Here is a 16,536-nt window from a genome sequence, read left to right as displayed (position 1 = left end):
TTGTGGCAGAATCTCAAACGCCTCTTCATTTATTTAAATAATAAGCAACACAAACAGGATAGAAACTTCACAAACATTAACTCTCTAACTAAGGCTGGTTGCACACTTGCAGCTCTGTACTCACACACCAGCACGGTCTGTCACTCCGTGTACACGTGAGCCGATTCCAGCACTGAGGCCTCCAGAGTGTTTTATTTCTTTACGGGGAATCCTCTTCATCCAACATTGATCGAGGTATTCAGTGCTTTATCCAGGTCAACCTAAGTATTACTTCTTTATTTTCTAATGGGCAAAACCTACTACAGCACATCAGCCATTTTGTATGAGCACTGCCCTCTGTATGTATCAGTCAATTTCCACGCACATAAAAAAATATAAAACTTGCACAATGTATCTGACTTGTTTTGCTGATCAAACAAAACAAAACAAAAACAATCCCCTAACTTCAATTACTGTTATTATCTATCCAATAGTAATATTGTATAACACTTAACTGACAAGCAGTGGTGTAGTCAAGGGTATACGCAGGTAAACTGTGTTTACCCACTTTTAATTTGGGCAATATAGCGTTTACCCACTTTTACTCTCCTGTGTTATGCAAATCCTGGGTTAAAGACAAGATATTTAAACGGTGAGCTTCTGTGTTGTGTTGTTGTGCACGAGACTGACAGCTGACAGCTGAGAGCTCTACCAGAACTGTGGCGTGAGCAGGGGGACGTGGCCACTGGACTGCGTGTTGTTTGTGTGTGTGAGTGTTCAAAGATTGGTTGTTTATGTTCTGTTAATGTTCTGTTGTTAGGCACACTGGACCTGCAGGGCGGTGCTAATAGCCTTCATCCTAGCCTGTGAAAGGACGCTGTGACAGAGATCGAATGAGTCTTAGTGTTAGATCTCCCTCTCGACCTGTGAGAGCACGGTATACGAGGAACAGAGTACCCTTAATGAAATGGCACAACAATTTATTCGGTAGGGTAGATGGAAGTCGGTCAGTTCGGAAGGGGGCGGAGCCATGGCACCCGAGCTCAGTGACCCAGACGGTAAGCGGCGTGGCATCCGAGGACTGGAGGAGCGGATGCGCTCGTTAACCTCGGGGTCATGGGCGAGGGTATAAATAGGGGGCATGGCTTGAGTGATCTGTTCCTTTGCAGATGGTTAAACCAAATAACCTAGAAGGAGCCCGTCTTGTTTGTACTAAAAACCGTGAGTGTTTTGCTTGTCTGTGTATTTACACTGTTTGTCTTGTGTGTCGTTTCTCACCAAGAATACTGAGCACGATCCGGAGCTGCAGCCGCAGGCCAGCTAAAAACCCGGACATCACCACTCACCTTTCCACTACAGGAACTGTCTTTTTGCACCACTAGCACTAAAATCACGCACTGTCGGAATTGTGTCTGTGTTTGTGTTTTGTGTGGGGAAAAGAACGGGACTTTGGGTTACGGGTCAAACCCGTGGGATTATAATCAGAAGTGATACACGCCGCTGTGCCAATTCCAACACTATTAGTATTTACAGGTTTGCCTTAAGGCTCTGGACATTTATTAAATTAAATAAACACCCTTGCACCTGTACCAACGTTGTCTGTGTGATTATTCTGCCCTGCACTCACCTGCACGTCTTTACCACTTTGCCACACGTGGTTGTCAGAAGTGAGGGATGGATTACGCAACACTGTCGGCGCTGCTGGAGCAGCTGGACAGCAGACGGGAGGTAGAGGAGAGACGGAGAGAGGAGAGGTACACCGCGCTGATCGAGAGGGTCGGGCTGGCAATACCTCCCACAGCGTCAGCAGAACGCGGCTTTGTAGCGCCCAAAGCGAGGACGCACAAAATGACGGCGGATGATGACCCAGAAGCATACCTGGTGGCATTTGAGCGGCTGGCTACCACCGCGTCATGGCCCCGACAGTTCTGGTCAAGCCAGCTGGGACCCTGCCTGATTGGGGAAGCGCAGGCAGCCTACCAGGCGATGGGGGATGACGACGCCGCTCAATATGACCTGGTGAAACTGGCTATTCTCCGCCGTCTGAATATTACGGAGGAAACGCACCGAGTGAGGTTCAGGGAGTACAGGAGGTCCCCGAACGTACGCCCCAGGGTGGTCGCGCAGAAACTCTGTGACCACATGATACACTGGCTCACCCCGGCGCTAAAAACAACTGCCCAGATGGGGGAGGCCATCGTTATTGAGCAGTTTTGTCATGTGGTCGGCGCCGAGACCCAAGGATGGATACGGCGCCACAACCCCGACACCCTGGAACAGGCAGTCAAGCTCGCTGAGGACTTCGAGGACTCCCTGGTATCCGCCCAGACCGGGCTACTCACCCCGCTACATCAACGGAGCAGCCGAGCCCCACCTCCTCTCTCTGCTCCATCAGCCCCACCACCAGGACCGGGTCAACGACCTCCGAGAGCACCAACCCCAATGGGCGACCTTGCCTCCTCTTCATGGAGACCAAGGTTGGCCCCCAGCTGGGGTAGAGGTGCTGCCCCTGCCCCGTTGCCATACCAGCAGCGGGACAGACCATTTAATACTGTGCCCTCCTTTCCCCCTACCTGTTTTAGGTGCCGCCAGCCGGGACATCAGGCTAGGTCATGCCCATCTGCGATGGAGTGTGACGTGGCCGTCTGTAATCTGGCATCTGAAGCGGGTAAGCGAGGGAAAAATGGTCGGGAGGGGCCTTGTATTGTTAAGGTGATTTTTGGAAATGTGAAGACCCATGCATTAGTGGACACAGGGTGTGGTCAGACCTTAATTAGAGCATCTCTCTTGGGCGGTATGGTGTGGCAGCCACAAGGTCAGGTGGCGATCTCCTGTATCCATGGAGACACGGCAACATACCCCACAGTAAAAGCATATTTATCGGTCGGTCCGATGAAACGTTCCCTGGTAGTTGGGGTAGCGGAAAGGTTACCACATCCCATTATTCTGGGTCGGGACTGGCCCAACTATAAAGATTTATTGAAATTAAGGGCAGTCCCGGCCATACACGCAAATGTGGCAGAAAAAGTAGAAGGGGAAATGATTGGTAATGTTTTTCCCTTTCAAGCGGAAATGTTCTCTTCCCTGTTCCGGCCGAAAAAAACAAACAGAGAGAGAAGGCTGCGGAAATGGGAGGGAGCGTTAATGAGACAAGGCTGGGGGCTGGTGGGAGCCTGTTATAACGGTGAAAAACGTCAGTCGAAGGGGGTCGGAACGCAGTGTGACCGAGAGGGCGAGGTTACTGGGCCATTAAGGGCAGATGTTACTCCCGCCCCGCTCAATATACCGGACATGTGGCACTCGAATGTGAACCTAGTGTGGGAGCAGGACAATGACCCATCACTGGTGCACATTCGGGGACAGGTCCGGTCTATTGAAGGTAAGGATGTTGAAGGCGCTGGGGCACTAGTATTTCCACACTTCATTATCAAGGGGCAATTACTATATAGGGTAAACCTGGCCGCGGGCACAGGACATCCTGTAACACAATTATTGGTTCCCCCGTCTTGTCGGCTGGAGGTCATGAGGCTGGCGCATGATATCCCTTTTGCGGGGCACCTCGGAGTTGACAAGACAAGGGAACGGATATTGGCTCGATTCTTTTGGCCAGGTCTTTATAAAGAAGTGTCGAAATATGTAGCCACATGCCCAGACTGCCAGAGATTAGCGCCGGGTCGAGTGCGCCCCGCCCCTTTGGTCCCACTGCCGATTATTTCCACCCCCTTTGAACGCATCGCAGTGGACATAGTCGGCCCTTTGCTACCTTCTGACTCCGGGTATACGCATATATTAGTGGTGGTAGATTATGCAACGCGATACCCAGAGGCAGTTCCATTGAGGTCCACTAGTGCTGCTGCGATAGCCAAAGAACTAGTGCAGATTATGGCAAGAGTAGGGATCCCCAACGAGATATTGACTGATCATGGAACTAATTTCTTGTCAAATACGCTACAGCAGGTGTATAAATTACTAAAAATACGTCCCATCAGAACGTCGGTTTACCATCCACAGACGGACGGTTTGGTGGAACGTTTTAATCAGACTCTAAAGGCGATGCTGAGACGATTTGTGAATCAAGAGCAAAAACATTGGGCATCGCTTCTTCCCTACCTCCTTTTTGCAGTGAGAGAGGTGCCGCAGAGTTCGACAGGGTTCTCCCCCTTCGAGCTCTTGTACGGCCGACAGCCTCGCGGCATTCTCGATCTGTTGAGAGAGGGGTGGGAGGAGCACAAAGGCTCGTCCAAAAATGTAGTGCAGCATGTGCTCCTACTGAGAGATCGCCTAGATTTGGTCGGTCGTTTGGCCCAAGACAATCTCAGATCGGCTCAGCATCGACAACAGCAGCATTACAATCAAAATGCATTAATCCGAACTTTTCGACCTGGAGACAAGGTAATGCTGCTACTTCCCTCAGCGGAATCCAAACTATGTGCTAAATGGCAAGGGCCATATGAGGTGATTCGGGCTATAGGAAAGGTGAATTACGAAATTAGACAGCCCGATCGCCGTAATAAAAAAGAAATTTATCACATAAATTTATTAAAGCCCTGGCAGGCAAGAGAGGTGTTATTCATAGCCCCAGGCAATATAGAGGATGATTTAGGGCCCGAGCCAGAACCCTCTGGCACAAAGAACATTTCGATGGGGGAACAGTTACTTCCTGATCAGCAACGTGAACTACGCAGGTTAATTGAGGAATTTAGCGATGTTTTTTCTAACACGCCCGGTAGAACTAACCTTGCTGAATATGACATTATCTCTCCCCCAGGTGTCACAGTGCGAGAGAGACCTTACCGGATCCCGGAAAGTCGACGGAGTGGCGTTCGCAAAGAGGTATGGGACATGCTCGAACTTGGGGTGATTGAGCCTTCCAGGAGCGAGTGGTGCAGTCCAATTGTGATAGTGGCCAAAAAGGACGGCACCAACCGCTTCTGCGTTGATTTCCGCAAGGTAAACGCTATTGCCAAGTTTGATGCGTATCCCATGCCTCGGGTCGACGAACTCCTAGATAGACTGGGGACGGCGAGGTTTATCTCCACTCTGGATCTGACGAAGGGATATTGGCAGATCCCGTTAACTCGTAGTTCTAGAGAGAAAACCGCATTTTCAACACCAGAGGGGCTGTTTCATTTTACAACCATGCCGTTTGGGTTACATGGTGCGCCCGCCGCCTTCCAGAGACTGATGGACCAGGTTTTACACCCACATCGTGAATATGCGGCAGCGTATATTGATGATGTGGTCATTTACAGCTCCACCTGGCGAGAGCATTTGGCTAGGATCACAGCCGTCCTTCAGTCTCTAAGGGCAGCCCGGCTGACAGCTAACTTGCGAAAATGTGCGTTTGCCAAAAGAGAAACACAATATTTGGGATTTGTAATGGGGAATGGCAGGGTGAAACCCGTTGTCTCCAAGGTCCAGGCCTTGGTAGACGCGGCAATCCCCAAAACCAAGGCTCAAGTGCGGTCGCTACTGGGGTTAGCCGGTTATTACCGCCGCTTTATCCCCGAGTATGCCACAGTGGTTAATCCCTTAGTTGACCTCACCAAAAAGAGCGCACCAAATTTAATTAAATGGTCAGAAGAATGTCAGGGGGCGTTTAATACTGTTAAGCAGAGACTTTGCCAGGCCCCTGCTCTCATCACGCCAGACTTCACTAAGAGATTCATCCTCCACACCGATGCTTCGGATGTCGGGTTGGGTGCAGTCCTGTCTCAAATGGTAGGCGGAGTAGAACATCCTGTTCTATATATAAGTAAAAAAATGCTCCCTCGGGAGCGCAACTACTCCGTCGTCGAAAAAGAGTGTTTGGCCATTAAATGGGCTACTCACTCTTTAAGATACTACCTGCTGGGACACTCATTTGATCTTGTCACTGACCACGCCCCACTCAAGTGGTTAAGCACAATGAAGGACAGCAATGCCCGGATAACTCGGTGGTATCTGGCATTGCAGCCCTTCATGTACCATATGGTACACCGTGCAGGGAAAGCCACCAGGAACCACCAAAATGCGGATTATTTTTCCCAGGAGGGGGGAGTAATGGGAAAGGTAGGTTTAGCCGAGTGTTCCTTCGGCTCCACTCTGAGCGGTGGGATATGTGACAGAGATCGAATGAGTCTTAGTGTTAGATCTCCCTCTCGACCTGTGAGAGCACGGTATGCGAGGAACAGAGTACCCTTAATGAAATGGCACGACAATTTATTCCGTAGGGTAGATGGAAGTCGGTCAGTTCGGAAGGGGGCGGAGCCATGGCACTCGAGCTCAGTGACCCAGACGGTAAGCGGCGTGGCATCCGAGGACTGGAGGAGCGGATGCGCTCGTTAACCTCGGGGTCATGGGCGAGGGTATAAATAGGGGGCATGGCTTGAGTGATCTGTTCCTTTGCAGATGGTTAAACCAAATAACCTAGAAGGAGCCCGTCTTGTTTGTACTAAAAACCGTGAGTGTTTTGCTTGTCTGTGTATTTACACTGTTTGTCTTGTGTGTCGTTTCTCACCAAGAATACTGAGCACGATCCGGAGCTGCAGCCGCAGGCCAGCTAAAAACCCGGACATCACCACTCACCTTTCCACTACAGGAACTGTATTTTTGCACCACTAGCACTAAAATCACGCACTGTCGGAATTGTGTCTGTGTTTGTGTTTTGTGTGGGGAAAAGAACGGGACTTTGGGTTACGGGTCAAACCCGTGGGATTATAATCAGAAGTGATACACGCCGCTGTGCCACTTCCAACACTATTATTATTTACAGGTTTGCCTTAAGGCTCTGGACATTTATTAAATTAAATAAACACCCTTGCACCTGTACCAACGTTGTCTGTGTGATTATTCTGCCCTGCACTCACCTGCACGTCTTTACCACTTTGCCACAGACGCTCACAGAACTGTTCAGTGAAGCGCATTGTCGGCTCTGTGACTGTTCACGTGAACAGCACCTGAAAGGGTAAACGACTGTATGGGTGGCTCTGGTTGGCTGAGGGTCAATAACAATGTATCTGTTCATGTTTATCTGTTCTTCAATCTATCTGTTCCACTCCACTAACCAGGGGGGTTTACCCACTTTTTTATTTACCACTACACCACTGCTGACAAGTATTCCTTCTTCTCCGCTCTGCTATGTTTTGCTCTCCCTGCCTTCTCGCTCTTTCTTCTCATTCCCCCCTAAGTCCCTCCCCCTCACTCTGGTTCTAATTGCAGACTGGTTAGCTATACAGATCTAGCCTATCACACGCTATGCTGGAACTATTAGGAGTGTATGTTTGCATAGTGTACCTAACTATAAACGAGCCTCGCTCTCGTACTGATCTTTACAATGACGGAAAGGGACATTTCAGCTGGGCTACATGTGAGCTGGATTTCTAAATATATGCCCACAGACACTGATTTGTATTATTGTTTTATCAATGTGTTTAATAAATAGCTTACAGTGGAATTCATCTTATTAAGTATTAGTTCTTTTGTTTTGTTTTACAGTAGATACACACATGAAAAAAGTACATACACTCCCTGTGGATGGGTGGTGGGCAATTCACTGACACACACGGGAGACAGAAGGTTTTATTTATAATGCCGCTCAAGCGCTCTGATTTATTTTTACCCGCAGAAGTAATTATTTCTTTTACTTTTTTGTTTGCCTGTTCTTTGTTAACACTGACATCTTCCGCCAGCGTCACTGGGTATCCTCTTTCTGGCCACCCAAATGCACAACCAAGCGCAGTTCTTATGGGCCAAGCAATCCCCCAAGGCCCACCTCTCAGCCACTCAGAGAGAGGGAAAGCCAACACACCCTTTTCCCCACCTCTCCGTGTCATCGCCATGACTGACAGGCGGATCTTACAAGGCTGCTGCCCTCTTCCTGCAGAACCACGCATGTGTCAGATAGTCAGTCCAGATCTCCCCTGTTACACTCCCTTACCTATACAACACGCAACCACAAACAAACACAGGCTTGCCCATGCAAATTGTTTTTCTCAGCATACCTTATAAACTTTTCTATTTTATGTGCGTTTTAAATATAAAATGCTAATCTTCATCCAAACGTATTTGCTTTCATATGACAGTATTTCTTTATTATATATTTCAATGCATTTACAGAGAGAAATACTATATAAATTAACTAATTCTTGGTATTCGTTTAAGTGGATATGATAAGACGAGACAGACAGTGAGACTTCTGATCTGTTTAATTGGGGCGGCTGTTGAAAACCTTTATTAACTTACTGACTTACTTACAGCACTTACTCTTCCTGCGGTTTGGATACACGTGCCTCTGTGTAGCCACAGCAGATTTTGCACATTTCATTTCAGCTCAGTGCACAAAACTAATTTAATTTTCAGGATGATCTGAAATCAAGCATGGTCGAAGCAGCATAAATGAAAGTAGGCTGCATGATTTATTTAAGCTATGACCTAGTAGGAATATTCATCTCAAACTATTTCATTTTGTAAAAAAATAAAAATAAATAACAGGCCCTCCAATACTGGAATAATGTCTTGTCTGATATTTCAACAAGCCTATGTTTCAACATGAAAGCCTCCCCTAAGACTTCACTGGAGTTGACAGTGTAAGCACTTCAGAGGCCTGTATATCCACCAACTCGTCAGAAGCCACCCCTCCTTTTACAGTAGCGGTATGATGCTTCCTATACTGACTCATTGTTTACAGGAAGGCTTGTGTCTTCTTAGTTTATCAGTTGTTAATCTAAGATTAAATATGTTCTTTGCATTGTTAGCTACAGTAGGTGGGTGTGCATTCATGGAGGTGGGTGTGCATTCATACATATCTAGAAAATGACATGTCCAATTGTCACAAAACTTGCTAATTACCCTCTTTAGCACAAGTTATACATTTTACTCCAGTTCACTTTTATTAAAATATGAAATAAATCAATAGTATAATCTACCAATGTTTTAAAACTCATTAAAAAAATAAATGATATATCCATTAAGATACAGAAAAAAAGTTGTACAATTGAAAGAAGATCCCTTATGTTGGATTTTACCTAGTGCTGAACATCAAATTAGGTGGTCCAGTATTTTACTTTCATTTTTATCTTTCACTACCTTTCATTTTTTTTCTCCCTCATACTGGTAAAATAAATTCTCTTTAAATTGGTGATTTGTAAAAATATATATATATTTTTATTTTACTAATTGATAATTGGGACAAATATTATTTTAAGTGTATCATGCATGCATTATTTTTGACATAATCCATGGGTATGAATGAGTTATTCTTATCTGGATTCATTTTTGCACTGGTTAGTCAGTTGCAAGACTAAAAACTAGGAACGAACCAAATCCATGAGGGCTTGCCACCATAGATTATGTATGGACTTACATGTATCTGATGTTAAGTACCTCTCTGAGGATGTTCAGGTGGAACCTAAAGCAGCATGCTTTCTGGAGGATTGTTTTGCTGGAGGGTTACTTCTGAGATTCGCTCAAATGCGTTCAGGCAGATACACAGTTGTTGTCCTATAATAACAATTTTGAGTTGAATTTTTTTTTGGTTGAGACATTTGGTCAATTTAAGGTTCTGGGGTTTAAAAATGTGACACGTCAGATAGGTTTGATACAAAGTCTTTATTTTAGAAATGTTAGTTAACGGACAAAATACTTTTATTTGTGGAGTTGATCCCGGTTCATGTGTGAAACTTGCTGTTTTACAATACCAAAACGGAACAAACTAGCCATTTTATTTACTTTAAAAGACAGCAATTGACCATGCACACTGCTAGAGATATTGATTTTCACAAAGTCCCCTTCTTTTAATGATTTAAACAACAGCATGTGGCAAAGTGGCTTGCAGTGTACAGGTGCTGGAGTGATGCAGTGATTAAATGAAAAGGCAGACAACGGTAATCCAAGTGCAACTGGTTTTATTTATAATCCAGGTCTGGTGACCGTAAATATTATTTCCCAGCCAATACCCAGCAATGGGTATTGCACTGTTATAAATAAAGGGATTGCAGTTCCAAACAATAAACACAGTCAATGGTACACACACAATACACAAACATTGTCACCAGTCCTGGGTGACTGCTGTAGTGCTCATGGTGCTATAATACAGTTTATTGTGGTAACAAGTGAAGTGCTGTCTGGGTTGGTGCTGGCCTCTGGCGACAGCTCCGGACGTGTTTAGTTGTCTACTAAATAACAAGCAAAAATTAGAGATAAAACAAAAACAAACACTCATGATACGATTTCACAAAACACAGGTCCTTCCGGGTTGTTCTTTAACCAAAACGAAGGAACAGATTACGTCGCTTCGTCCCCTTTTTGTACCGTCACACATGACCCCTTGGTAAACGATTGCAGCCGCCCCTCCAATCCGCAGCTGCCACATCATTTCCTTTCCGGGTCAATGAGTTAGAGCACCAAAGCTCCGCCCCCTTTCTAGATGACCGACTTCTTTTTAACCCTGGGAATGAATTGTCAGACCAAACAGTCCATGGTAATCTATACCCGTTACTTAGCACCCTCACAGGACGGGAGGGACATTTACCACCAAAGATCATTCTATTTCTGTCACACAGCAGTATTTAGATCCACCATTATTTAGATCAATAGAATAGACCCCACTGTATTCAAAGGTAAGCAATTGAATCTATTCAGTCTTGAACAAAGAAGACTACGCTGTGATCTGATTCAAACATTCAAAATCCTAAAAGGTATAGACAATGTCGACCCAGGGGACTTTTTTGACCTGAAAAAAGAAACAAGCACCAGGGGTCACAAATGGAGATTAGATAAAGGGGCATTCAGAACAGAAAATAGGAGGCACATTTTTAACACAGAGAATTGTGAGGGTCTGGAACCAACTCCCCAGTAATGTTGTTGAAGCTGACACCCTGGGATCCTTCAAGAAGCTGCTTGATGAGATTCTGGGATCAATAAGCTACGAACAACCAAACGAGCAAGATGGGCTGAATGGCCTCCTCTCGTTTGTAAACTTTCTTATGTTTTTATGTTCTTAATTACCACAGTCATGGAGGTTTGGGTGTTTCTTTCCACATATTTCAATTTAGGGCTCAAGGGAGCAGTCTGACAGTGTGCTTATGAATCTATTTGAGGGTCTATTTATGACACAAGTTTGTTTTTTTGTTCCAGCTTCCATACTATGGGCCTTATTTACGAAGCATTTACTGTACCCAAACATGATTACTGTGCACAGTTCTGTCCCTTTCCTATTTACTATTCCCATTTCTGTGTGGAAAACAAGGATTTAGCGGATGCAAAATGAAAGGGGCGGAATAGCGGCGCCACCACATTTACATTGGATGAATTATGTTTACATATGCAAAGCAGCATGATAAACACAGATAATGAGCTGTCATACATTCATGAGTTATTCACGAAGGCCTGACAAGGATTTTGCGCAGGCAAAAATGACCCAAAAATTCTGCAGACTGAATGCTGCTGCAAAGCGGAGAGCATAGGCAGCAGAAGCTGTGTATGACTGGGTTTGTTTTGTAGGATAGACTAAAAAAAAAGCCTGCTAGGTATTCATTTGATTTTACTATTGTAATGTTTAAGCCTATTGTACATATCTATCCTAAGATAAAGAAACACTTCCCCAAAATCTGAACTAAAAAAATGTAAATATATTCTTAAACTCAAACAAAAAAACAGGTTTGACCTACAATTGAACTCGGATCTGGAGCTGTAGTCCTGAGAGCTACACATTATACATGTATGCAGTGTGGAGTAGTGGTGTTAGGGTTCTGGACTGTTGACCGGAGGGTGGTGGATTCAATACCAGGACACTGCTGCTTTACCCTTGAGCAATATATTGCGCCAGTAAAAACCCAACTGTATAAATAGATACCATAAATTGTATGTAAAATAACTAGTTGTAACTCACTTGGAAAAAAGCATCAGCCAAATAAATACATTATTATTATAAATAGGCGAGAGCACCATAGTGCTGACAAAATACCCACCCGAACTGATCTTTATTTCACATACCGTACGATAAATACCAACCTTTATTCATAAAACCACCCGGAACACTCGTTCCAAAGTTCCATTTGGGATGAAAATGATGCACATAATAAAACTAAGTGAGTATAACACAATACTACTGAAAAAACCTACCCAAACAACATTTAAATACCTTACTTGATCATACAGTGTTAGAAGCAAATTTCAACTCTTTGACACAATGTTATAAGATTCATCACAGTTGTAAGTAAACTTTTTGGTAAGTTCTTTCTGGCTTTAACAAAGTTGGGAAGTTACATTGTAACAATGAATCTTGAGTAATCTTGTTATATTGTGTCAAACAGTTGAATTGAGTTCAAATTCTGGTACCTATTTATACAATTTATACGTTGTTTTTTTGTTTTGTTTTCCTTTATCGTCTTCTTCTTCCTCTTGGATGGGGAAATTTCCCCAGGGCCTAACGCCTCAAGGGGGGCCCAGATGAAGAGGAAACTTTTTTATATATATATATATATATATATATATATATATATATATATATATATAGATATAAAATATTTTAAAACAACTAGCCCTGCACAAGACCCTTTGCGTTCCCACCACCACATTAAAAAGAAAAACTCCAGTACTGCACACCGAGCCGATGTGCTTCTGTTGTGCAGTGATTGTGTATCCAGGCGCTGTCAAACACTTCCTTTCACACAATGATTTGAACTGCATTTCATATTTTACTACACCAAAAAGCTGAAAAAAATGCATAGCAATTTTATGTATTTTGTAAAGACGTTTTAAAGACTTTTAAAAACTTTAAAATAACCCTAAAGTTGTGCAATATATACCACAGTAAGAATTATTCTATTGTTAAGATTTATAATTTGCTCAAAACAACGTGGTACAGCAGTTTGTTAAAAAATTGTATCGTGTAAAATAAATAAAGTACTTTCTTCAGCTGGTGGTAAACACAATTAGAGAATGATCCGTTATATTGCTTAAAATACAAATATATTTACCAATACTGGCTATTAGTTAAGAGCAGAGATGAGTGGTTTATTTATGGCACGGGATAAATAAAACAGTGTATAGCAACACCATTAAAAAGTAGTTTTTGCTAAAAACGTATGTTATTTGATGTTAAGTAAGCTTCCAATTAATGACTATTACACGTGGAGTTTGTACAAAAAAATATTTATTCACTTACCTTTGTTTGAATACTATAAATAACTTTAAAAATAACTACTTTAAGAAAAAGTAAACTATCATGCTGCAGATTTTAATTGAGATATTGAAACTTCTAGGCATCGTTGACAGTTTCCTTCAAACTCATTATCAAAATACTGTATCGGTTGAAATGATCTTCCTCAGACACTGCTAAGATTGCAAGTATCATTGCTTGGTTTAGAAGCTTGGTTTAGACTACAGTATACTACTAAGTCGGATGAATGTACTACCATGGGTTGGGGGGGACACATACCAATCCTTCCCCGGGGCCCATGACGGCTCTCGGTGGACCTGCCTTCACCTGTCAATAGAATTAATACCGTGTGCAACTTCAGACCTGTTGCCACCCACAATGTGTATGCTATTTACACTAATTAGTGTGGAGTAGTGGTTAGGGCTCTGGACTTTTGACCGGAGGGGCGTGGGTTCAATCCCAGGTGGGGGACACTGCTGCTGTACCCTTGAGCAAGGTGCTTTACCTAGATTGCTCCAGTAAAAAACCCAACTGTATAAATGGGTAATTGTATGTAAAAATAATGTGTAAAAGAATAATGTAATTGTATGTAAAAAATAATGTGATATCTTGTAATTGTAAGTCGCCCTGGATAAGGGCGTCTGCTAAGAAATAAATAATAATAATTTTTCCGACCGGTATTTTTGCTTCTAATTAGTTAGTAAATTAGGCGTGACACTTTGGGAAATACCATGCCAATTTTCTTCCCACAATTCTGGCCAAATTACCGCCTCTTAGTAAGGCTCTATGGATCACAAAAGTTGTAATATGTAGCAAATTAAAAGAAAACGTTAAAAAGTCCCATAATAAATATATATGCAACTGTTCCCAAAATACAACTTTTGACATTAACTGCAGTATTAATTTCACAAGGTGATATGGTATCTACCTTTTGAGATTAGCAGGTTTCTTATGGGCATCCTTAACTGTGACTTGTTTAAGATTTTTTCAGATTTCTTTGCATTGTCAGTCACAGTATAAAAAATATTTCAAATATTTCATGGACATTTCCCGAATTTAAAACGATTGTATGTGGCAGTCTCAAGGCTCTTAAGTATTATTATTATTATTATTATTATTATTATTATTATTATTATTATTATTATTATTATTATTAATAATAATAATAATAATAATAAATAAAATAAATAAAATAAATAAAATAAATAAATAATGTGATATCTTGTAACAATTGTAAGTTGCCCTGGATAAGGGCGTCTGCTAAGAAATAAATAATAATAATAATAATAATAATAATAAATAAAAATTATGTTCAATGACAGATTTATCTTGAACTGAGTACAGGCTGGATATATTGTTTGGCTTATAGTATCCTCATGTAATTGTTATACTCCTTTTACAAACATACAGTAACAGGTTGTATCTGAATTTATGACAACCTAAATTGATTACAATGTAACTTATTTTCAAATCCACTTTTTATTGGAGTGGGAGGGTGTTGGTTCTAGCACCTTTATGAATGCATTTACCACCATTTGCACTCAATACAGACAAAAGACATGCTTTCCAGCTTCAGGCTTTTTTCATGAAGTATTGATTTGCATACTGCTGTTGTCGACCAGAGAGTTGCATGTACAGCCCAAAGCCAGTCTGACTGGTTTTCAGCCCTCAGTTTCCTATTTCTTTAGTTAAGCCTTGGCAACTCTGAAAAACTACACATGCATTTGGCTTTCTTGGATGTCCATGTGGAAGCTTTCGTAACAGAAGCACATCACTGAAAATACACAGCAGTGTGGTAAGAACATTTTAAAAGCATTTCCCCCAATGCAGAAAAAAGAAACTAGTTTGCCTTTAAATGTGCCTTCTGTGGCTGTCGGTGTTGCTAATCTTTCACAGGGGGCAGCAACAAGGTGCAGCCTGCAAATGTTTGTTTTCATTAGAAGATGTATATCTCACAGGTAAATCCAACAGTATGGAAATATTTTGCATATTCTTTGAAGTTCAGCCAATGAACCTGAATGTGGGAGGAGACAAGCAAAATGCTCAGGTATGCCACCCACCAGTTTTCTGGTTTTCGACAATTCAAGTTTAATCAGCCACCAGGTTCCAACAGGTATATTGGATTCTTCAGTCTGGCTCTAATAGCAATAGGTAAGATCTAGTGCTTTTTAATTACGTGTGGCTCATTACCATGAATTCTAACTGAACCAAGTTTAGCATAATTTTGTAAACTAACAATAATGATATTATGGTAGCTATTTTTTGTCAGTAAATTATAACAGGTAAAATCCTAAAAATCTGAAACAACACATAAAGTTGTTTTTATATAAATAAATAAAGGTGTAACTGTATTGATGTAAATTCTGCTTTCCTGCTGAATATTTCACTTTGACTTGAATTTTAAGTTTAAAGAACCCTGTAGCTATAATAGGTGATAAAGGTGACAAGAAGCATTGTAAACAATCAATTTCACTGAACCGCTGTGGTGAAAACAGGTGAAAAACGGTCACCTTTTTTTAAAAGGCTTATAGAATTTCAATTTTTAATTATTATTTGCCATATTTGTCTCTGTTGAACCTGTTTTTTCACTTTGCAATCACTAATGCAGTATGCTTTATGTGTTCAAGAGTGAGTCATTACTAGATAGTTGACTGAGGACTTTAACCACCCTCGCCTACCTATGACATTACGATTTGGAATACAATGCTACAAACACAAGTGACTCTTTTACCAGTTATCGTATCTCACTATAACATTATGAATAAATAATTAATGTGGCTGATACAGTACTCAGAGTTATACGTGATGTCATAGTGGTTGCGGCCTGTACAAGAAAATAAATCCAATATTTTAGTTGTGTCATGGTATGTTATATTTTTACAATGCTACCATTATTTAATAGAGAAGGAGAAACGTGTGTTTAGTGAACAGAGTTAATTTGATCAGAAGACCACCATAAACAAAAAAAGGAAAAGGGAAAAAAATGTGTCAGAGTGTGTGTATATTTACTGTGTGTTAATGCTTGTGTTTAGTAAGGAGAGAGACAGACATCTTTGTTGTTTAGATTGGATGTGCTAGCTTACGTTTTAATATTTCTTGTTGCTCTATATGCAAAACACAGATTCGCTCTGTGATCAGCTAAATCAGTCCACATAATTTTTTTTTTACAAAATAAAGTTTTAGTTTAGTTTCAGAAACCACATTCTTAATTTGTCCCCACTAGTACACTTCTGTTCTATTATGACAACCCAAACATCAAAAATAATATGTTTCTAACGTATCCTTCTTTAAAGATATGTTTCTACTCTGCAATAACAAATGGCATGTGTATCTAGTACAATGTATTATCACACCTCTGTCATCAGAGTTGTTTAGTCCAAGAACAACAGCTTCTTTGATAGAGCCTGATTTATTTG

At 42.0% G+C, this 16,536-nt stretch overlaps 1 protein-coding gene across 2 annotated transcripts in view; it reads left to right on the top strand.

Moving 5' to 3' along the window:
- Nucleotides 1-14,812: 14,812 nt before the first annotated feature.
- Nucleotides 14,813-16,536, top strand: part of LOC117409038 (E3 ubiquitin-protein ligase LNX-like) — a 38,636-nt gene continuing 36,912 nt past the window's right edge. Inside the window, exon 1 of one of the 2 annotated variants that reach the window (XM_058997573.1) lies at nucleotides 14,813-14,915. The gene's annotated coding sequence lies outside the window, so the exon portion shown is untranslated. Of the gene's footprint in view, nucleotides 14,916-15,191; nucleotides 15,272-16,536 lie in introns of those variants that run through there. The other variant, XM_034014561.3, reaches the window with a different exon arrangement.

The sequence above is a fragment of the Acipenser ruthenus genome, chromosome 2 (genome assembly GCF_902713425.1).
Source record: "Acipenser ruthenus chromosome 2, fAciRut3.2 maternal haplotype, whole genome shotgun sequence".
NCBI classification, from domain to species: Eukaryota; Metazoa; Chordata; class Actinopteri; order Acipenseriformes; family Acipenseridae; genus Acipenser; species Acipenser ruthenus.
This window is presented reverse-complemented; position numbering and strand designations above follow the sequence as displayed.